This window comes from Penaeus monodon, unplaced genomic scaffold, assembly GCF_015228065.2.
Source record: "Penaeus monodon isolate SGIC_2016 unplaced genomic scaffold, NSTDA_Pmon_1 PmonScaffold_613, whole genome shotgun sequence".
Lineage (NCBI taxonomy): Eukaryota > Metazoa > Arthropoda > Malacostraca > Decapoda > Penaeidae > Penaeus > Penaeus monodon.
Genome location: NW_023661140.1, coordinates 47,798 through 52,797, shown reverse-complemented (window position 1 = coordinate 52,797; position 5,000 = coordinate 47,798). Strand labels below are relative to the sequence as shown.

At 39.3% G+C, this 5,000-nt stretch overlaps 2 protein-coding genes across 2 annotated transcripts in view; both read left to right on the top strand.

Annotated features, from left to right (window-relative positions):
- Positions 1 to 638, top strand: part of LOC119571404 (collagen alpha-5(IV) chain-like) — a gene marked incomplete at its 5' end in the record, with an annotated part of 1,823 nt that extends 1,185 nt beyond the window's left edge. Inside the window, 1 exon segment of the mRNA XM_037918726.1 lies at positions 468 to 638.
- The window catches only part of LOC119571405 (cuticle collagen 14-like), a gene marked incomplete at its 3' end in the record, with an annotated part of 11,042 nt that continues 6,552 nt past the window's right edge, over positions 511 to 5,000 (top strand). The window contains 2 exon segments of the mRNA XM_037918728.1: positions 511 to 640; positions 2,084 to 2,187.

Sequence of the window (5,000 nt, the reverse complement as noted above, 5' to 3'; positions counted from 1 at the left end):
GAATTTTTACTTTTTTTTTTTTACTATCTATTGATTTATCTATCTACAATAGATAGATAGGTCTGTTTTTTTTATTAATATATATATATTTTTAGTTTTTGAAAATAATATATATATATTTTAGGATTTTTTAGTTTTCTTTAAACTATCTATCGACCTATCTATCTATCCGGCGCTCAGGGCTGGATATTTATATATATATATATTATATATTTATTCCATATATATAACATATATATATATATATATATACATTTTTTTCCTTTTTTTTTTTTTTTTACTTTTTTTTAACTATCTATCAACCTATCTATCGACCTATCTATCTATCTATCAGGTCTCGGCGCCCAGGGCTGGATTTATATATATATATTATATATATATATATATATTATATATATATATAATTTTTTTTTCTTTTTTTTTTTTTACTTTTTTTTAAACTATCTATCGACCTATCTATCTATCAGGTCTCTCCGGCGCCCAGGGCTGGAAGGGGGAGGAAGGTGACCTGTTACCAGGTCCTTTCGTCAAGGGCAGGATCGGTGACGACGGGTTTCCAGGTCTTCCGGGTCTCTACGGTCAAAAGGGTGACCCGGGTTTCGACGGGCGACCTGGCCTCGAAGGCAGGGCGGGCTCGAAGGTGAGAGGTCAAAGGTGAGGTCGAAGGTGAGAGGTCAGATGAGGTCAAAGGTGAGAGGTCAGATAAGGTCAAAAGGGTGACCCGGGATTCGACGGGCGACCTGGCCTCGAAGGCAGGGCGGGGTCAAAGGTGAGAGGTCAAAGGGTGAGGTCAGATGAGGTCAAAGTTGAGAGGTCAGATGAGGTCGAAGGTGAGAGGTCAGATAAGGTCAAAAGGGTGACCCGGGATTCGACGGGCGACCTGGCCTCGAAGGCAGGGCGGGGTCAAAGGTGAAAGGTCAAAGGGTGAGTCATGGGAGGGCGGGGTCAAAGGTGAGAGGTCAAAGGGTGAGGTCATGGGGATGAGGTTGATGGGGAGGTCGACGGTGAGAGGTCAGATGAGGTCAAAGGGTGAGATCGTAGGGGTGAGGTCATGGGAGTGAGAGGTCAGATGAGGTCGAAGGTGAGAGGTCAGATAAGGTCAAAACGGTGACCCGGGATTCGACAGGCGACCTGGTCTCGAAGGCAGGACGGGGTCAAAGGTGAGAGGTCAAAGGGTGAGGTCAAAGGTGAGAGGTCAAAGGGTGAGGTTAATGAAGAGGTCATGGGGGTGATGTTAAAGATGAGAGGTCAAATGAAGTCAAAGGGTGAGGTTGAAGGGGCGGGGTCAAAGGTGAGAGGTCAAAGGGTGAGGTCAAAGGACGGGGTCAAAGGTGAGAGGTCAAAGGGTGTCATGGGAGTGAGAGGTCATGGGGATGAGGTCAAAGGGTGAGGTCATGGGAATGTGAGGTCATGGGGTGAGGTTAAAGGGGAGGTCATGGGGGTGATGTTAAAGGTGAGAGGTCAGATGAGGTCAAAGGGTGAGGTCATGGAAGTGAGAGGTCAGATGAGGTTATGGGAGGGCGGGGTCAAAGGTGAGAGGTCAGATGAGGTCAAAGGGTGAGAGGTCACATGAGGTCAAAGGGGTGGAGTCGAAGGTGAGAGGTCAGATGAGGTCATGTGGACATAATACATAGTCATATTGAGTTAAAATGAGGTTATAAGGAGTCAGACGGGGGTTAATTATAGGGGTCGTGTGAGGTCAAGAGGGTATTAGATCGGGTAAAAAAAATATTAAATATATTCAAAAAAGAAAATAAAAAAATCATATATATATATATATAACTTTTCTCTCTCTCTTCTCCCCTCCTCTTCCCCCTCCACCCTCATTTCCCCCCCCCTTCCCTTCCCCCTTCCAACCTCCCCCCCCCTCAACTTCCCTCTCCCACCCCTTCCCCACCCCTTCCACCCCTATTCCCTCTCCCACCCCTCCCCCCTCACCCCCACCCCTATTCCCTCTCCCCACCCTCAACTTCCCTCCCCACCCCTCCCACCCCCCCTCCCCTCCCACCCCACCCTCACCCCCCCCCTCACCCTCCCCACCCCTCCCCACCCACCCCACCCATCCCCCCCACCCCACCCACAGGGTAAGCAAGGCGAGGAGGGGCTGTCAGGGATCGACGGGCTGCCCGGCCGGAACGGCTTCAACCCACCCAAAGGCATTCCCATTCCGGGCGACAACGGATGGAAGTGAGTTTAGTTAATTCCATATTTAATTGCCCGTAAGATAATTAATTCCACGGACGCAAACGTTTTAGTCCCATTGCAGGAGACAACGGATGGAAGTGAGTTTAGTTAATTCCACATTTAATCAGGAAGTTAGTTAATTGCATATTTAATTAGGAAGTTAGTTAATTCCATATTTAATTAGGAAGTTAGTTAATTCCATATTTAATTAGGAAGTTAGTTAATTCCATATTTAATTAGGAAGTTAGTTAATTCCATATTTAATTAGGAAGTTAGTTAATTCCATATTTAATTAGGAAGTTAGTTAATTCCATATTTAATTGCCCGTAAGATAATTAATTCCACGGACGCAAACGTTTTAGTCCCATTCCGGGCGACAACGGATGGACGTGAGTTTAGTTAATTCCACATTTAATTAGGAAGTTAGTTAATTCCATATTTAATTAGGAAGTTAGTTAATTCCATATTTAATTAGGAAGTTAGTTAATTCCATATTTAATTAGGAAGTTAGTTAATTCCATATTTAATTAGGAAGTTAGTTAATTCCATATTTAATTAGGAAGTTAGTTAATTCCATATTTAATTGCCCGTAAGATAATTAATTCCACGGACGCAAACGTTTTAGTCCCATTCCGGGCGACAACGGATGGAAGTGAGTTTAGTTAATTCCATATTTAATTAGGAAGTTAGTTAATTCCATATTTAATTAGGAAGTTAGTTAATTCCATATTTAATTAGGAGTTAGTTAATTCATATTTAAATTTGGAGTTAGTTAATTCATATTTAATTAGGAAGTTAGTTTAATTCCATATTTATTAGAAGTTAGTTAATTCCATATTTAAATTTGGAAGTTAGTTAATTCCATATTTATTAGGAGTTAGTTAATTCCATTTTAATTAGAATTAGTTAATTCATATTTAATTAGGAAGTTGTTTTAAATTTCCTATTTAATTAGGAAGTTAGTTAATTCAATTTTAAATTTCCCGTAAAAAAATTAATTCCCGGACGCAAAATTTAGTCCCTTCCGGGCGACAACGGATGGAAGTGATTTAGTTAATTCCATATTTAATTGCCCTAAAATAATTTTTCCACGGACCAAACGTTTTAGTCCCCTTGCAGGGAAAAACGGATGAAGTGAGTTTATTTTAAATTCCCATTTAATCAGGGAAATTAGTTTTAAATTTCATTTTAATTGCCCCTAAGATAAATTTAAATTTCCCCGGACCAAACGTTTTTAGTCCCTTGCGAGACACGGGGGGAAGTGGTTTTGTTTTTTCCCATTTTTAAACAGGAGTTTGTTAAATTGCATATTATTTCCCCCTAAATAATTATTCCCGGGCGCAAAAGTTTTTAGTCCCATTTCCGGGCGACAAAGGAGGGGAAATGAGTTTAGTTAATTCCACATTTTAAATTGGAAAATTAGTTAAATTTCCCTATTTAAATTAGGAAATTGTTAAGCTATTTAATTGCCCGTAAGATAATTAATTCCACGGACCCCACTTTAATTAGTTAATTAAATTTTTAACGGATGGAAGTGAGTTTAGTTCATTGAATATTTAATTAGGAAGTTAGTTAATTGTATGTATAAGTCCCATTCCAGGAGACATATTTAATTCGTAAGACAGCGGATGGAAGTGAGTTAATTAATTGCATATTTAATAAGTTAGTTAACTGAATATTTAATTGGTTAGTTAATTAACTGGATGTTTAATTGGTTTGTTAGATAGTTAATTCCCCAAAGGCATTCCCATCTCGGGGGACAACGGATGGAAGTGAGTTTAGTTAATTCCACATTTAATTAGGAAGTTAGTTAATTGAATATTTAATTAGTTACTTGCATATTTAATTGGTTAGTTAAATAGTTAATTCCCATTCCAGGAGACAAAGGATGGAAGTGAGTTTAATTAATTGCATATCTAATTCGTACGTTAGTTAATTCCAGAAGACATATTTAATTCGTAAGACAACGGCCGGAAGTGAGTTAATTAATCGCATATCTAATAAGTTAGTTAATGCCCGTTCCAGGAGACAGGTGAGTATATTTAATTGCCTGTAAGATAATTAATTCCACGGATGCGAACGTTTTAGTCCCATTGCAGGAGACAACGGCTGAAAGTGAGTTAATTAATTGCATATTTAATCGGAAGTGATTAATTAATTGCATATTTAATCGGAAGTGAGTTAATTAATTGCATATTTAATCGGAAGTGAGTTAATTAATTGCATATTTAACGTTCCCATTCCAGGAGACAAGTTAGTTAATTGTATATTTAATTAGTAAGATAGTTAATTAATTGCATAGTTAATTAGCAAGATAATTAACTGAATATTTAATCAGTTAGTAAGATAGTTATTTGCATATCTAATCAGTTCGTTAATCACTTGAATATTTTAATTACTTCCTTCATTACTCCATCTTTATCACCCGTTTCCTTTATCTCCATTTTTATCACACCTCTCCCTTCTTCCATCTTTATCACCCGTTTCCTTTATTTCCATTTTTATCACACCTTTCCTTTATTTCCATTTTTATCACACCTCTCCCTTCTTCCATTTTTATCACATTGCTTCATCTCCCTTCTTCCATTTTTATCATCTGTTTCTCTTCCTCCATCTTTATCATAATTCTCCCTGTCTCTCCCTCTTTATCAACCCTCTCCCTCTTCTCCCTTCCTCCCTCCTCCTCCCTCTTTATCAACCCTCTCCCTTCCTCTCTCTCTCTCCCTCTTCTTCCTCCCTCCCTATCTCTCTTCTCTCCCTCTCCATCCCCCTCCCTCTTTCCCCCTCCCTCCTCCTCCCATCCCTATCTCTCTCCC